General features: G+C 35.6%; 1 pseudogene; it reads left to right on the top strand.

The window, feature by feature from the left end:
* Positions 1-5,535: 5,535 nt before the first annotated feature.
* Positions 5,536-5,841, top strand: LOC115272316 (annotated as a pseudogene).
* The last annotated feature ends 12,312 nt before the right edge of the window (positions 5,842-18,153 follow it).

Consider the following 18,153-nt stretch of genomic DNA (forward strand, 5'->3'; position numbering starts at 1 on the left):
TGGCCCCTAATGATCAAAATTCAGAGAAAAGCTGAAGTGTAGAGAAGAGTTGTTCACTTCCAGTGACATCATTGTGATAAAGTCATTGTAATCCAAAATTTGTCCCACAGCCCTTCAAAGTTTGGATATAAAGCTTTTATAGTATCTCAAGAGTAGTACTGATTCTCAGGGACAATGTGGTCAAGGTCTGAAAACATATATAGAGCATCCCTGATTCTTTAAGAAAATTTCCCTAAAAAATTAAATGTTTTTGTGTTATCAGTCCATCAAGACCAGGTTCTTGAGTCTCAGTGTCATAGAAATGACCACTGAACTTGAGAGAAAGAAAGCAGGCAGAGTTTATTAGAGAGAGCTTATATACAGGGAGATGACAAGAAAGACAGATGTCGTTCTCTGAGGGGGGTAGTGTGCCAGGTTTAAAAAAGCACTTTTCCAAAGGGTGAGAGGCTGGGAGTGAGGAAGCATCCTTTAGTCCCATGGTCATTATTTTGTGGCCATTACTTTTTAGTGGACAGGAGACAATCACAGGATACTTTTCTTCGTGGTTGACATTCTTTTAGCCTCCTGGAAAATAGAAATACTTGTGTAAGCAAGCTTTAAACTGTTACTTCTAATTTTGCCAGACAACCATTACTCCCTGTTGGCTGTTATCTCTGCTTTGTTCTCTTGTCCCAAAAGAAGGTATTTGTCTTTAAATATATGGAAACTTTTAAGCCTTGCCTGAGATCTGCAGCTTTACAGGAGTTAAGTCTTTTGCTTTCCCAGTACTGTCTCATTCCTACCAAATGCCTGCTTAGCAGTAGAAACAAAGAAAAAGAGAGAAAATGCTAGTGTTACCGATTTTATATAATCCTCCAGCAATGCCCATTCTTTAATGGCAAGAAGTTCTTTCACACTTCACGGAAGGGGTGGATAACTAAATAGAATGTTTATATTTTTGTCTTGTGTTTATATTTTATATATCAGGACATTGTAAGAAAAAACTCTCTTGTGAGGCAGGAGGTCAGGCATAAGCAAATAAATAAACCTTGCTTGTGTTTCCATCTCAGGCATTGAAGAACAGAGCAATTCACACGCTGACTCTGGATCTAAAGTGTCCTCATCATCACAAGAGACACCATGCACCTGGGGCGGCTCCCTTTCAGGATAGTTGAAAGGTGTGGTATGAAGAAATTCCTTTAGTAACTCAACAATGTATAATACCTAAATAATTATCATTAAGAGAATGTGAGAATTTGCACCTTTGTGAAAATAGAAATATCAGAGATCATATTCTTCTAATTGATTTGGTTGAGAATTAATACAAAGAGAAAATAAAGCAAAACATACATAAAAGGGTATATTAACCATTAGTTTTTCACAAAAATTTAATGATATTATTTTGCTAAAGGCAAGAACCACTGTAGAAATGTTGACATAATTTAAAAAATAATAGTCTAATATCATCTCACAAAATGGCTGTTTCTTTCCAGGAAGCAAAAGTAGAAGACATAGACATAAATCCATGCTTCATCAATCATTATGAAAATCAAGTAAACATGCACACACACACACACACACACACACACACACACACACACCATTGTCTTCATCATAGCCACAAAAATTAAAGACTTACTCAGTTTTTAAAGTCTGAATATTTTCATTTTGGGTGCCTGTGTGTGAAAAGAAAGTGGCTTTTAAGGGTCAGAAATGTGCTAAGTATTATGCTGTTGTACCCAGATTTTAATATCGTCCCCCAAAACCAGAGACTGCCAGGGAGGCCGAAGCATGCATGCAAAAGCAAAGGGCTTTATTATGAATTTAGGCCTGGCCTGCCTAAACTCAGGCTCACAGACTTCAACAACACACTGGATCCATGTGGACATGGCGGGGCAGGGCCTTTTATGAGTTTGGGGAAGGGGAGTTACAGGAAATTGTGACACAGGTACAGGGGTCCAATCAATATAGCATCACATCATTGGCAGTAACTTTAACCAATTACAGAGTGGACCCAGGACCCTCAGGTAGGGCGTGACTAGGACCCTCAGGTAGGGCGTGACTAGTTTTAACCTCCATCTTTAGGCCCGCCCCCAGAAATGTTAATGGTGTTAGCTGGCCTTCAAGGTCAGAGGGGAAACTTGAATCAGACCTGCATCCTTACAATGCAAAATCCTATGCAATTCAAATACATTACATTACTCTTCATAAGGAGGGAATATGATAAATTCTCTTCATAAGGAGAGAGCCAGAGTCAGAGTGGTTCCTTCTAAAACAGAAGATGAAATAAAACATGACATTGATGTGAATTTGCTGTACAGAAAATCCCATAAATTAAAATCTCAGCTGTAGGGAGCCTGGATGGCTCAGTTGGTTGAGTGTCGGACTTAGGTCGAGGTCATGATCTCCTGGTTTGTGAGTTCAAGCCCCACATTAGGCTCTGTGCTGACAGTGCGGAGCCTTCTTCATATCCTCTTTCTCTCTGACCCTCCTTCTCTTTCTCTTTCTCAAAAAGAAATAAACATAAAAAAAATAAAATTCCAGCTGTGAAAAAGCATACTTTTATCCTGAACTGTTTTTTCAACTGTTCTCAGGTCTCAGTTACACAACAGTTTCCTAAAGAAATCAGATTTCAATCAGTGGCCAGAAAGAAAAAAAAAATCATAAGGTATATCAATAAGGTATATCAAAGTACTTTGGAAGTCTTAAAGGCTGCTTTTGGATTTCATAATAATTATCAGGATTTCTAAAATTTTAAATAGTTTACATAACATGAACTTATTTTTCAAATCATTTTCCTGCTTTGAAACCACTGGCCCTGTTGATTTGGAAATAGAATGAGATGAATTAGATATTCTTTAAATTCTTTTTTTAAGGGTTTGCTTAGATTTTCTTCTAATATTCATGGATCTAGTTGCAGTAAATGTCCTCTGTGTTAGGGGATGCAGATTGCTATCTTTGCAAGGGAAGCATCAGTAAGAAACTTTGCAAAACATGACAGGCTCTGGAAAACTCCAAACACTATTAAGGTTATGTGTTAACCAGATTTAAATCACAAGAAAATAACATTAATTTGAAAATGTTTCTACTAGTTTCCAGGATTGAAATATAGCAATGCATTTGATTTTTCTGACATTCTTAAGAAATAAGGGACTACAACCCAAAATAAATGACATCAGCTCCTTTTCTCCCCTCACTTTGTAGTGTAATGGAGGGCCAGTCAGCTGTATTGATGTGATTGCAGTCATATACTATAAAGATGCTTTATATTTAATAAAGAGAATTTTGTCCAATGGCAGTAGGATGAACAGTTAAGAGGAAAAATTGGTTAAATCAGAGAACCATGATCAGATTTTGATCAGATGAGAACACTCCGGGAAGAAATTAAGAAAATGATCCCATTTACAAAAGGAACAACAAGGATAAAATACTTAAGCATAAACCTAAAGGATGCAAAAGACTTGTACTCCTGAAACTGGGAAGTATTGCTTCAAGAATTAAGGAAAACACAAGCAAATGGAAAGAAATTTCATGTTTATGAATTGAACGACTTAATTTGTTAAAATATTCATCTGACCCAAAGCAATTTATACATTCAGAGAGATCCCTAGCCAAATCTGAATAGCATTTTGAAGAAATAGAAAAACAATCTTAACATTCACATGGAACTACAAAGGTCCTCAATTAGTCAAAACCACATTTTGAAAAAAGAGAAAGGCCTCACACTTCCTCACTTCAAGAAATAGTACAAAGCCACAGTTATCAAATGAATATTGTACTAACATGAAAACTAACATTATGGACCAGTAGAACAGAGTAGAAAGCCCAGAAATAAATCTGTGCACATAAAGTCATAATCTTCACAAGAGTGCCAAGAACACAAAATGGGGAAAAATAGTCTCTTCAAAAACTGATGCTGGAAAAACTGGATATTCATATGCAAAAGAATGAAATTAGAACCTTATCTGTTACCATACAAAAACAAATCAACTCAAAATGGATTAAGAACTTAAATGTAAGACCTAAAATAGTAAATTCTTAGCAGAAAGCATGGAGAAAAATCCTCATGACATTGATCATGGCAATAACTTCTTGGGTATGAGACCAACAGTACATTCAACCAATACATAAATAAACAAGTGGGACTGTGTCAAGCTGAAGTATTTCTACACATCAAAGGAAATAATCAACAGAGTAGAAGAGGAAACTATGGAATAGGAAAAATTTTGCACCTCATTTACATAATACTGCGTTAATATTCAAAATATATGAAGAACTCATGCAACTCAATATTAAAAAACAAGTAATTGGTTTTTTAAACGGACAAAGAACTTGAGTAGACATTTTTCCAAAGAAGATATACAAATGGTCAACAAAAATAGAAAAACATGCTCCATAGCACTAATCGTCAGGGAAATGCAAATAAAAAGCACAATGAAATATCACCTCACACAATGAATTATCACACTGGCCATTATCAAACACAGACACACACAAAGAAAAATTTTTTTTAAATGTTAGTAAGAATGTGTAGAAATTGGAACACTTGTGTACTATTAGTGAGGATGCAAAATGATGTAGCTGCTAAGGAAAACAGTATAGAGCTTCCCCCTCCAAAAAAAACAAAAACAAAAAACCATAGAACTATCATATTACCCAGCAATCCTACTTCTGAGTATTTACCCAAAACAATTGAAAACAGAATCTAGAAATGATATTTGCATTCTTATATGTTTTGCAGCATTATTCACAACAGCCAAGAAATGGAAAAAACGTAAATGTCCTTTGGAGGATAATGGATAAGGAAGTACGGTAGAGGCATCCAGTGGAATATTAGTCAGCCTTGAAAATAAAAGGAAATCCTGTCATGGTACATCTGAATAAACTTTGAGGACATTATGATAAATGAAATAAGCCAGTAACCAAAGGAAAAATACTCCATGATTTGACTCACATGAGGTACAGAAAGTGGTAACATAAAAGCACAAAGTTAGAATGGTGGTTGCCAGGTGCTGGGAATGAAAGGTGGAAATGTAGAGTTTTTGTTTAATGGGTATAGAGTTACAGTCATCTGGGAAAAAATGTTCTAGAGATCTGCTGTTGAACCACATGCGTGTATTTAACAGTGCTGTACTGCACATTTAGAAATTTAAGAGAAGAGAATTCGTGTTTATTTCTACTAAAATTATAAAAAAGGTTTTTGAAAGAGTTCAACTTTACATTTTAACATTCTAAACATTAAGAAATCAGTAAATTGTTGGCATGTCTAGGTGGCTCAGTTGGTTGAGCATCTGACTCTTGATTTCAGCCCAGATTGTACGTAGTCTTACGGTTTGTGGGACTGAGCGCTGCCTTGGGCTCTGACAGCATGGAGTCTGCTTGGGATTCGCTCCCCTCTCTCTCTTAAAATGAATAAATAAACTTAACAAAGAAAGAGAGAAATAAGTGAACTATGAGAGATCCAAAATAAGAGAATATAAGAAATATTCAAGGGTTTACACTCAGAGCAATACCTGCCACTGAGGGTTCCTCCCCAGGAGGCAGCGGCGTGTCAGCATGGCCAAAGAGTTTGTGAGCTGCAGAATCCAGCCCGGGAAGGTGGTTGTGTTTATCAAGCCCTCCTGCCCCTACTGCAGGAGGACCCAAGAGCTCCTCAGCCAATTGCTCTTTTGGAATTTGTCGATACACAGCCACCAGTGACCCTAGCAAGATTTAAGATTATTTGGAACAGCTCACAGAAGCCAGAACAGTACCTCGGTCTTTATCGGTAAAGACTGCATAGGCGGATGTATGGACATTGTGGAAATGCATCAGAGTGGGGAGCTGTTGAAATGGCTAAAACAGATTGGAGCTCTGCAGTAATTACAGGGCAGACCCCTGGATGATGTTCCCCTTGAGAACTGGATGGCATTTCCTGGTGGATGGATCTGGGGCTAACAGCCACAGCAATTGTTTACTTAAAATTCTGAAATGTGTTCACACACAAAAAAGGGGGAAGGGTGGATTTTTTGAGAAAAACAGCTTTTCCTTCTTTTGACTCAGTATTAAATGCAGACCAACTTGCCCCAAACCACAGATCTGAGAAGGTTGATAGACATCTTGGATTTCTTCTCCATCGGCCCTTTGGGTTCCAAAAGACCATGACAAGGTATGGCTTAGGATTCACTCAATGACCCCAAAGATGTTCTTTCTCCTGGGCACGTGTCTCTTACTGTTCTCCATATGTCAGGACCTCTGAGCCAGTGTTTCTCAACCAAGATTACTCCAAGCACCCTAGGATGAAGCTATAATTGGTTTCCTGCTATTGCCTCAAGGTTACTTTGTTGAGTTTAACTTGACAGAATTTGCAGTATGAAAACAATAGGTATTTGGACTGTGCTTTTTCAACTTATAAGTGTCTCCCCAGTCATTATTCCCATACCACCCCCATCCTATCTTGGGAATCACTGCTCTGAATTCATGTTCTTAACCTTGACAACTCACAAATCTCATAGAAAATGTTCAACAATTCTGTGAAGGGTCTTAAGGACCCCACGTGGGAAGTGCCACGTGAAACGTTAAGCACGGTCGCCGGGCCTCAGGGATCAGAGGTATCAGCACAGCTGCTGCAATCACGGGTTCCCTCCGTTATGCAATATGGTCATCCAGGCGATCTGGAAGAGCAAGGTCTTAACTTGTTTAGGTTACGAACGGAAGTCAATGCAACATTTAAAATGTTACTGCAGAAAACTTGCAAATCCCTTCCCCAAGAGCATGTCTGTAAAAGGGGCCAAATTTGAGAAACATAGTCCTTAAGTGATTGTCTCTCCCTCCTTTTTCCTTCACTCTGAAAACTTTAGAGTTCTTCATTGTGAGGTTTGATCTAGAACTGCAATGTTAAAATTATTTCCTTCTGTGGTCTCTAGTGGGTATATTAATTTCTTTTCTAATAAATACCCAGAGGTGACAGTGATTTTTTGCCTAATTCTTTTCTGTTCCCAATACTTAAAGAATGATATTAATGTAAAAGACACCAAATTAAACTTTTATTCACGTTTGTTGCCAACCATTATCAATAAAGATACATGCTATTTTCCTTCATTAAAAAAAAAAGAAAATATTCAAGATATAAGAGATATCCAAATTAATGTAAGTCATTCTTGGCAGAAAAGTAAAGCTGAATCCTGAGTCTATAACATATTAGAGCTTTTGCCTTTTGTAATATTTACTTGAGATAGTGAAATACATATTAGCTTAGAAAATATTCCTTCTCATTTTCCAGGAACAACTTTCTCTCCTCTTTAATCCCTCTCTTTAACTTGAGTAACATAGCTTTTTATGAGATTTCTTTCCAAATAAGGCCCACATGAGGTTTCCTTTGAAGAAGAAAAAAAATCCATTTAAAAGAAAATGATCAAATGTTAGTGGATTCTAGTACTTTCTCTTACAGATGAGAAATATAAAGTCCAGACAGGCTTAAAACTAATGCAAAGTCACATAACCAGTGAGATAAGGCTGGTCTGCAACTCAGAATCTCCATTCTTGCCAATGTTCACAATTCATGTGATTTTACCTCTATAAATCAAAGGTAGGCCCCCCAAAATGGAAAATCAATATTTTAAGCCTAATATGTACTAGAGATTATGGCAGGTGGGAAGAATGAAAGGGAAGACCTGTGCCCTTTCTCAAGAAGTTCCCAACAACATAATCTAATGGAGTTTGCTTAGTGTCAAAAAAAAAAAAAAAAAAAAGAAAGAAAGAAAAGAAATATATGATACACACAATTACTTAAAAAGCAATATAAAATATTTATAGTATATTTTCCAAAGTTGTCTAAGAATATAGTATTTAGTATTTATTGTGACCTATATGATGTAAGCATATATATTATGTAATTTTCATGAATAGAATGTGCAGAATGTAGGAGACAATTTATAGTCAACTCTGCATTAATCACAGGAGTATTACTTTTAAATTGAGAGATCATACAAAGATTCCCAAGTCATCAAGATGCATTTCATATAGAGCATCCAATGTGGCTGGGAAAATAACTACTTTGTAATGTGATCACTTGCCGGGAGCTGCACCGGCCTTGCTGGATGACACGGTCACAGCAAGGAAATGACAGATGTTGCACGGCTCCTGACATGAGAGGCAGAACTGGTATCTCCTTCTGCTACTACTGCCCATGTAAGATTAAGCCTGTTGCTATTGATTAGGCCTTACAATGTTCCAAATCAGACCGATATTCCCCACACAGTTACCCCATAAGAAAAGGCATATTCCTGCTCCTGCATAAGGGATTTTAGATCAAAGTGCTACAGAGGTTTGCTAAAAGGCTCTTCTAATGAGCTTGCAGACCAAAACATAAGGGGGGGACTAAGAACACAAGAGTTATAATTAACTCTGGCCCAGAGAAAAAGAGCCTAACTTACAGCAAGAAACAGACAAGGACCAGACATAAGTTGCTGCATATATTTTTGCAATTGGAGTCACAAATACCCTTTCTTGTACTGACTTCAGCTATGAGGATTGACAAAAAGTTAGAAACCCAGGTGCAAGGTCAACACACACAGGGCCCCCATTATGCTTACATCAAGGAAGGGCTTTCTCAAGCATCCTTTCTCTTGTGGTTAATGAGCTAGATAAAATAACTCCCAGCCTATCTATATACAATTTAACCTATGTTTTAGTTTTAGCATTACTAACTTAAATAATATGTATATTATCCTGGTTTTTTATTAAAAACATCTTGTTATTCTCTTAATGGTAAAATTTATTTAACCTTACTGTAAGTGCATTGCATGACTTGGTTATAACATGTTAATTAAAAACAAAGTTATAATTATTGGCCAAAACCCAACCCTTACAAAATAAGATGGGTTAGTTACTTTCTTAACCTTGGGGACTGATGCCAAGAATAAATTGGAATGGTTCTACAAAGTTACGTCTGTAAAACTTGTCTCTGTACACCTCTGATGATTGAAACACCTTATCACTAAGAGTTAGAAACTGTAAACAATTTCTATTTTCTGATGTCATGTTTTGCTTAACGAATAAAGAAGACACCAAGGCAGCGGGAGGAGAGAGATGTCTGCTTGGTGATGAACAACAAAGAATAAAATCTGTGGCTCTCTCATCACTCTCTCGTGCTGACAACGTCCTTCCTTTCAGGGACCTGCTGGAGCTGGACTCTGACAATCACTGACTAAAGGAATTGGAGAAAAGTAAAGAAATGAACAAGAAATAAATTTAAGTATCTTACAGGCTATCCTTAAAGAGAACTAAACCTTATCGTGATTGGCCCTTGAAGAATTTTGACCAACTAGACGTATATAACAGAGAAGGAGAGTTTGCTTTGATGTAAGGAAGATCTTCATAATCACTGGAGTTATCCAATAGGAATAGGGTACCTGAGGTATTGATTACCCAGTAAATGAAGATGTTGGATCTGGATAAACATTTGGAAGAGATACTGTAAAGCAGAGTTTCTTAGACTAATATGCGTATGCATCACCTGGGGGTCTTGTTTAAATGAAGAATTCTCAAAAAGTCTGTGAAGGTAGAAGTGTGATTTTACATTCCTAAAGACTGTCAGGCAATGCCCGTGCTTCTGGTATATTGCTCACACTTTGAGTAGCAAACTTATAGAACAATTAAACATATTTAATTTGTACCTCAAAACAGGTGATTAAAATTTTATTTGAGGCCTGAGAATTTATTAGACTCTATTGCTGAGGAAGCTATAAATAAAGCTGCCACTTGGTTAGGAATTATCTGCTTCACCCTGACAAAAAAGAAAAATCTTTGGAGGAATCAGCCAGGAAAAGTGAATCGCCTTGTCTAAAGAGAAGGAAATCCCAAATGCAGTGTGTATTAACACTAATGTGCTCCCTAATTTCTGCCTCCTCCCCCTGTAGTGATGCTTATGACACACACACAAAGGTTAATTCAGGCCTTTTGATTGCAGCCTTTTTGTGGTATTCTTTCATTCTATGTTAGTCCTCTGTTGTCTTCCTCAACACTGTTAGAATTAAAACCTATTCCTGAGATACTTGTATTAGAGACATGCTGAATTGTTAGATGGTTAGATGGATGTCAGCGAATTGCATGTGGCAGCTGAAATGCTCACACATTTTTGACATCCAAAGTCTTCAATTAGGTTTCTTTTTTTTTTTTTCTTTTATGGCCAACTTATACTAAAGACCAATTAAAACTCTGGCCATTTGGCTTGAGAGCAGTTGAGTTGTATAACTCTTCTAAATGAGACTGTCTGAGCACAATGTTTTTCCTTAAACTTGAAAAATTTTGAACACTATTTAGTTTGACCATAATGAAATGTTTCAGTCCCTCAAGGAAGTGAGGGGTTTTTTTCTCTACATGATTGATTTTGGTTATTTTGCCTTCATATAAGGCATGTTAAAGAATAAAAGATAAACACTTCAAAATCGTTTTCAAAATCTGTCACAGAATAGACATAACAACCAATTATTCTTCTTTTTCACATCCTAAGGATTCAAATAGAAGTGGAGGAAAACTTATTATCTCTGTAGTATAATTTTCAACTGTGAGTGCTAGCATCCAAGCAAAGAATTCCAGTTACCTTCAATGAAAAATGTACCATTGTTTCCAAAAATTTTAAAGGAGAAATTAAAAAGAAATATCTAAGCAATGTTCTCATTCTGATGGAACTATCCAGAATGTCTACTAATAGCAAAAATATAAAGTTCATTAATTGGTTTCCTCTCATTTATATACAAATCATGATAAATTGGAGTAAGAAACTAAGCTTTAGGCTTTGTGCTCAGGCTGATGGAAACCATTCTATTGTTTTTGGGATGATAAAAAGAATTCTTGACTTGGGAGAATTTAGGTGACAGTTAATCTTGATTCACCCAGTTGGTGGAAAATGAAACAATATTTCCTCTGGGTTCAGTTGTCAATCAATAAAAACACAATCCTCATAAATAAATAAGGTTGTGTTATCTCATCTATTTCTTTGCCTGCTTCAGAAGGAGCCTGTCACAAAACCATTGTAGAAGATCAATTATGGAGAAGGCCTGTGAATCAGAAGTACAAAATGGTCTCTCAAAAACAAATTCTGAGTCAAAAAAGATTTACACATTTATGACTGAGAAAATATTTCTCACAGAAACAAATGGGAAAAAAGTAGATATTTTGAAAAATAAATAAGACACTCTTTCCCTCATAAATTATATATATAGAGAGAAATTTATAATTTGTAATATATATGGTTATGTATTTTGTTATATATAATGTATATATGTACATATATGTCTATATATAAATAAACATACCTATATATAGATGCATATGTATTTGCATATTACCTCCATATAAGAAGACATATGTGTGGTGTGTTTATATGCATAGGTATACAGGTATATGTGTGTGTGTGTATGTATATGCATATCACCCTGTGTGCATACATATGCATACTTATATCCATATGTGTATATATTGGTATATATGATTATGGCAGGAATTTTAATTTGGAATTTTTAACAACAATTTTGAATAGCAGAACACTGAAATCAGGCTAACCAGATGCCACCGGAATTAGTCAGGAGTAACACAATTCATGTTTTTAGGTTATGTGTACTGGGATCAAAGACAACAAGAACACACTTAAATATCAATTTTATTTTAAAGAGTCTCCACATTATTAAAAACCTGCTATCTGGAAATGTTTCAGATTTGTCATTACTTTGTAATGACTTCACTTTACTGAAGATAGCATCCAATGAACAATCCCTATTTCTACTGTTTAAGACCAGCACAAAGAACACTTATTGAAAGAGACACCCATGGGGCAGAATGGCTTGCTTGGAACAGTCCCTAATCCCTTATGCTAATAGTAAATTTTCCTTTTAGCAGGCCCTTAACGACAGCTATATGTTACTGGATTTGGCACTAGTATCAAACAGAAGTTGGAGATTATACTGAAGAGCTTCAGAAATATGAACTTTATAGAATGACTCTGATTTCATGTGTTTTTTTTCTGCTAGATTTTATTCTCCTCCTAAAAAATACAGAGTTGTCACAAAAGAATCTAATGAGAAGAAAGCACATAGTTTGTTAACTACATAAGTTTTTCAATTTTTATGCTATCACTTATTTTTCTTTTATGGGGCTTATGCCCCTTTTTGGAATACCCTATTTGCTTCAAGACTACATTCATATATATTATTTTCTAATAATGCTTTAATTTTGGATATTTAATTAATGCCTTAATGGTTTGCATTTTTATAAAAGTAATTTAATTCTAAGTACCTTGAATATAATTATAATTTATTGCTTTTAATTCTTATTATTCTCAATCACGAGGTGTAAGCTCCTTTTACTGCCATTTCTCATTTTTAATTCTTGTGATCTTCTATGCATTTGGATTTAATTTTTAGATTATCTTCATGCTTTTAAGAGCTGTAATTTTGGAATCTCTAGCTTTGAGTAGCGCGGTTTTGTTTGTTTCTTTTCTGGTGCAGCATCTATTTCATCTCTCTCTGGTAAGAGCATCGTCGATATACTGATTTTGTTCTATCTATCCACCTTCCCTTCCCCAACCCACTGTGGCATTCAATTGTACTGCTTCTCTCAATGTCCCCAGCCAGCCCTTCACTCACAGGTGTCACAGTCCACACAATCAGTCTCTAACCTAGGAATCTGAAATTTCAAGGTTGAAAGTGGATTGAAAATTGGGGGATCCGATCTATTCCACTAGTCACATCTTGAAGATCCTCTCATTAATTATGTCTGTCTGTCTAGATTTCTGATCCTGCTCTGACATATTTCTCTGATGTGAGGATCTTCAGGTTTTTCTTTGAGCATTCCCTCTTTTTTTCCTGGTTAGTTGTCTCCTTTTACTTCCCCTCCTCCTTCTTCTTCTCCTTCTCCTTTTTGCTTGTAACCAATAGTTCTCTTAGGCGTGCAAGGTATGTAAGTAGTGATTATGTCTTTAGTTCTATTTCAGCTGTGATTTTTTTTTCATAGTAAGTGTGATTGAGATCCTTATGCATCATGTAACAGCTACTTACACTTCCTTTCTCACTAATAGAAATCTGGATGCTTAATTAGGTCATATAGTCTCACATGTATAGTCATTTGACTAAGGTGTACTCAGTAAAATGAAAGTATCACTAATATGTGCAACTATAGAGAAATATCACTAAACGGAAAGTATTAAGGCTGCATCACATGCCCCCAAAATTCATATGCCGAAGTGCTTTTCCCTCATATCTCGAAACATAACCATGCTTGACAAGAAGGTCTTTAAAGAGGTAATTAAGATTAAGATGAAGTTTTTAGGGTGGGTCCTATTTCAATATGACTAGTGTCCTTTTAAGTAGAGGAGCTAGGCATGGAGGAAAAACTATCTGAAGACAAAGAAAAAAGAGGGCCAACTACAAGGCAGAGGGAGAGACCTCAGAATGAAACCACTCAGCCGTCACCTTGACATTGCACTGCTAGCCTCCACAACTGTGAGAAAAATAGTTTTTATTGTTTAAGCCACTCAGTCTGTGGTATTTGGTTATGACCACCTAACCACACTAATAAGAAGGGTGTGTCCTTCGTGACTTTTCATCCCTGTTTGCTAAAACGTGGAAACAGTGGCTGGAGCTTGTGAATCCCTCCTGAACTAAAAGGTGCTACCTACATATACAGGATGTACAAGGGAGAAGAGTGATAGTAAATTCACCATAACAAACCTGTTTATCTGTACATTTTTTTTCATGACAGTGAAGTAAAATTATATGTTTTTAGAAGAACTGTTATTTTATATTTCTACCCACTGTTTGTGATTGCCTTAACCTAATGTTAAGTTGAATCAAATGCATATTAATATAGAGATACTTATTTTTTCATCTCTAAAAGGGAGAAAACATCAAACATGCAAAAAAATTGTAACTTTCTCTATAATATCTATACTATCCAGGATAAGACCACAAACACTACTCTCAACTTACTACTTTATTAGTAAATCTTAATATTCTTCCCATATTCAGCACTCTGCTACTCCACAAACTTTTTATCCTGACAAATGTTGCCAAACTATCATTCCCAGGGAATATTGGGAAGTTACAGTGATAATAAAAACATTAGGGAAGAAGTGTTGAGTCAAAGCATATGTAAGCAAGGTAACTACTGACAGTCCCTCACCTGAGTATGGCGCTAGAACTAACCCAAATGCAGATTTGAGCTCAGTTCTTCTAGTTTGTGGATGGAATGAGTCAGGATCTTATTTGGGCCTCCTAGGAAGCAATGACAAATGGAGGGCAAATTGATGTCAAGCCACAGAATCTTACACATATTTCAACCAAATCAAAGGCTCAAATTAGCAGTCGACTGTGTGGGGAGAGAGCATTTATTTACCCAAATTTAGAATCAGAGTTTAGCAGTGGTGAGCTCATCAGTGTAAATGATGATTTATCAGCAATGTAGATTCAACTAATTTTTTCCTTAATTTTTATCATTGTGAGTATCCCACCACAAGTGAACAAATTTGGTTAGTTATGGAGAAGAGATAAATGTAAGGCAGTGGCAATAGGTACAGAATAGGAATTAGGATCCTGGGTTTTAGGATTTGTGGCAATTCAGAACCATACATCTGGCTCAGATGTGTTATTTCATTCTTTAAAAATATTTTTTAATTAGTTAGCATAAATTGAAATATTAGCTTCAGGTGCCGAATTTAGTTACTCAACACTTACATACAGTATCCTGTGTTTATCACAACTGTCCTCCCTAACACCCATCACCCATTTAACCCATACCTTGGTAACCATCAGCTTGTTCTCTATAGTTAGGAGTCTGTTTCTTGGTTTTTCTCTCTTTCCCCCCACCCTATGTTCATCTGTTTAGTTTCTTAAAATTCCACATCTGAGTGAAATCATATGGCATTTGTCTTTCTCTGACTGACTTAATTTTGCTTAGCATTATACTCTCTAGATCCATCCACATCATTGCAAATGACAAGATTTCATTCTTTTCTCTGGCTAAGTAGTTGTGTTATTTCTGATATAATCTGTAAAGCCCCTTTTAGCTCTGGAAATGGATGATAGTATCCATAATAGGAAGGAGTCCTACAAAATTGTCTAAGGAGATGAAAATCACATTATTGTTTAGAGGGTATCTGGAAGTGGAAATTGTTAAAAATACATAGCTCTCAGCTGACATGTCTTCTTGTTTTTCTGTCATGTGATACATTTTACCGTATTTACAGAGAAGAGGATTAAGTGTGTAAATGGAGGTATTGGGAAAGTCACAATGAAAGTTTAGGTTTTATAGATACACGTAAAGAAATATAGCAAACAAACAAAGCCTTCCACTGAATGATTCAGTCTTAGAACTATTTACAGATACCATCATACCTGTATACTAGTTTATGAACCATCTATGTAGAAACCTCACTTATTTCTAGTCTAGAGAAAATTGAAAACAATGATTATCAAATGGACTGATATATAATACAGATATTATCTTACAAGTAATATAAATAGCTAACTATGTTGTTAGGGATGATTATTCTACTGGCCTCTCTTCCTTGCTCTTATGTGCCTTAAATACCACTTCCTGAAAGTTATATCCTGGTTTCCTAGTTTTAGGTAGTCATCTTTTGACATTTACTATGGCATATTCTTTGGAATAAAATTCTCATTTTTTCTTTCTTTCTTTCTTTCTTTCTTTCTTTCTTTCTTTCTTTCTTTCTTCTTTTCCTTCTTTCTTTCTTAGCTGCTGCCTATTCTTCTGTATTTCCACTACTCTTGTCAAAACAAAAGACTCAAACATCATTTTAATATGTGATAAGACAACTAAGGAAGAACTAAGGAGTGAACAAATGGGAAAATTGCCATTTTTATCCTCCTATTTTCAAAGGCTTTTGTTTCAGGATAATTGGGACTCAAGACCCAGGAGGGGATTTGTAATCTTATCTTTGTTGTAAGATTACTGGCCTTCAGCACAAGAAATATACAAAAAAGTAGCTTTTGTTCAACTTGAGAAATGCCATCCTGTCTCTACAAAGTAATGATCCTGAAATGCCATGTAGATACAGTTTTATTATAAAATGAGGGAAACTATGTTCATATTGAAGGTACAGGTGTACCTAATTGATATTAATAACATTATTTAATGCATATTAAAAGTTTACCATATGTTTCATGTAATGTATGTATTACCTCAAGTAATTATGACAACAATCCTATCAGGTAGATACTATTATAAAATCCTCATTTGACATATAAAAGAAATGAGAAATAAAGATAACTTGTCCAAGGTCACAGCTCATAAGAGGAAGAACCACAATATGGCTGAAGGCCATTTGGCTCTAGCTTTTGCTCTTTTAACCACTACATTTCACTGATTCACTGATATGGGATATTTAATCCTGCTTTTCTTTGTACATATAATAACATTTGTATATATAATAACTATGCTCATGAAGCTGTAATACACAGGCAATTTTGAGAAGTTGGCATTGTTGAACTATATTAGATGGTATTCTACTGTGAGTAAAAATGAGTTGATAAATGGTTTCCTGATTATTGCCTGTGTCATATTGTTATTTGGAGGAATTTAAATATGGAGCCTATATTAATTAGGGCATTTTTAATAGAAACCATCCCAAATTCACTTAGACATAGCAGGTGAGTTCATGGAAGTGTGGTAGGACATTTGTTTTACATTAAAGCTAAGAAAGAAATGAACCAAAGAAAATAAAATTAGTGACTAAAAAGTGTTGAGGAATATTTCTTTTTCTCCATACTCCACATCACACAGCAAATCAGTTTTAAATCTATTTTTCTCATTCCAGGACAGATTGATTCACTTTGCTTCTCTGGACAGATCATGATATCTTACCTCTCCTGAGTTTGCAATTCACTTTAGAAGGACACAATTCTCTATTCATCCTAATTCCAATCTTCCAGAAGAAAGAATGTCATTGGTTCTAATTAAGTGCACATATTCAGGTCCAATCAGTTATTATCAGAGGAGATTTTATAAAGTGTAAATATACCTATATAATGTGATTCCTATAAATCAGGAATTTATAAAGTATTTGCAAACTTGTGAATATGATCATAATAGCAGTAAACATTGCAGAGACTTCAATGCAGAGACTATTTCACAGTAGGGAGCACAGAGTTATGGCATATCAGCAGTTGGTAGTTTTTAACATCATATACTAATTTTCCGTCCTCAGATCTCATCAACTATGATCAATTATTCATTAAACCTCTGAGACAGATATTGCTTTGGATATATTATTGATAATCCATGAGTTATATATTCAAATTAGGAAGTATGCTGGTTTTAACTAATGTCAACAAAGATGGAAATTGCATTTCCCTGAACCATGACTTGGGGCTCTATTCCATGAACCATGAGATCACAACCTGAACTGAAATCATGAGTTAGACAATTGACTGAGCCAAACCACCCAGGTGCCCCTCTACCCTGATCTTTTAAGTAGGACTTCTGTTCATTGAACTCTGAACTTCCAAGTAAAAATTTAATATGCTGCTCTCCTATTTCAGTTCCAGGGATACCATTATAAGTTAGCCAGAATTAAAGATATCTTTAAGCTTCTGCCCCCCAGTAACATTACACAACCTGTCTCTGGCAGTTAAGTGTAAGTCACTTTCTTCCTACAATTCCAATACTTACAGGTTGCATTAATTTCTGGTAATTCATTTGATTACAATTTCCACTATCACTGATGGTCTGTAGAAACTAACCATTGCAGAACTCATCAAGAATACTTGATAAACCTCCTTGAGATTCTCTCTCTCTCTCTCTGCCCCCCACTCCTCTTGAATGCATGTGTGCTTACCCTCTCTCTCTCTCTCTTCCTGTCTCTCTCTCAAAATAAATAAACATTCTTAAAAAAATTTTTTTAAATTATCAGAGTAGAGACATCTGGCTTCTGTTCCATTTTCCAGGCTTGAGTCAGTTTACAAATCATAACACTCAGAAAGAAAGGGAGATTGAGCAACTGTTCAGCAAAGAGTACTGCTCTACCAAAAAAGATAATCTATAAATCTTTTGTTAGTCTTTTCCCAGTGAATCTTCATCATATATCATGGTGGTTATGGAAAGCACAATGGTTATAATGGTGGTTATGGCTTTAGGAAAAGGACAAATAACTAGAATTTAGAGATAATTGGACACTGACTA

The sequence above is a fragment of the Suricata suricatta genome, chromosome 11 (assembly GCF_006229205.1).
Source record: "Suricata suricatta isolate VVHF042 chromosome 11, meerkat_22Aug2017_6uvM2_HiC, whole genome shotgun sequence".
In the NCBI taxonomy this organism is placed as follows: Eukaryota; Metazoa; Chordata; class Mammalia; order Carnivora; family Herpestidae; genus Suricata; species Suricata suricatta.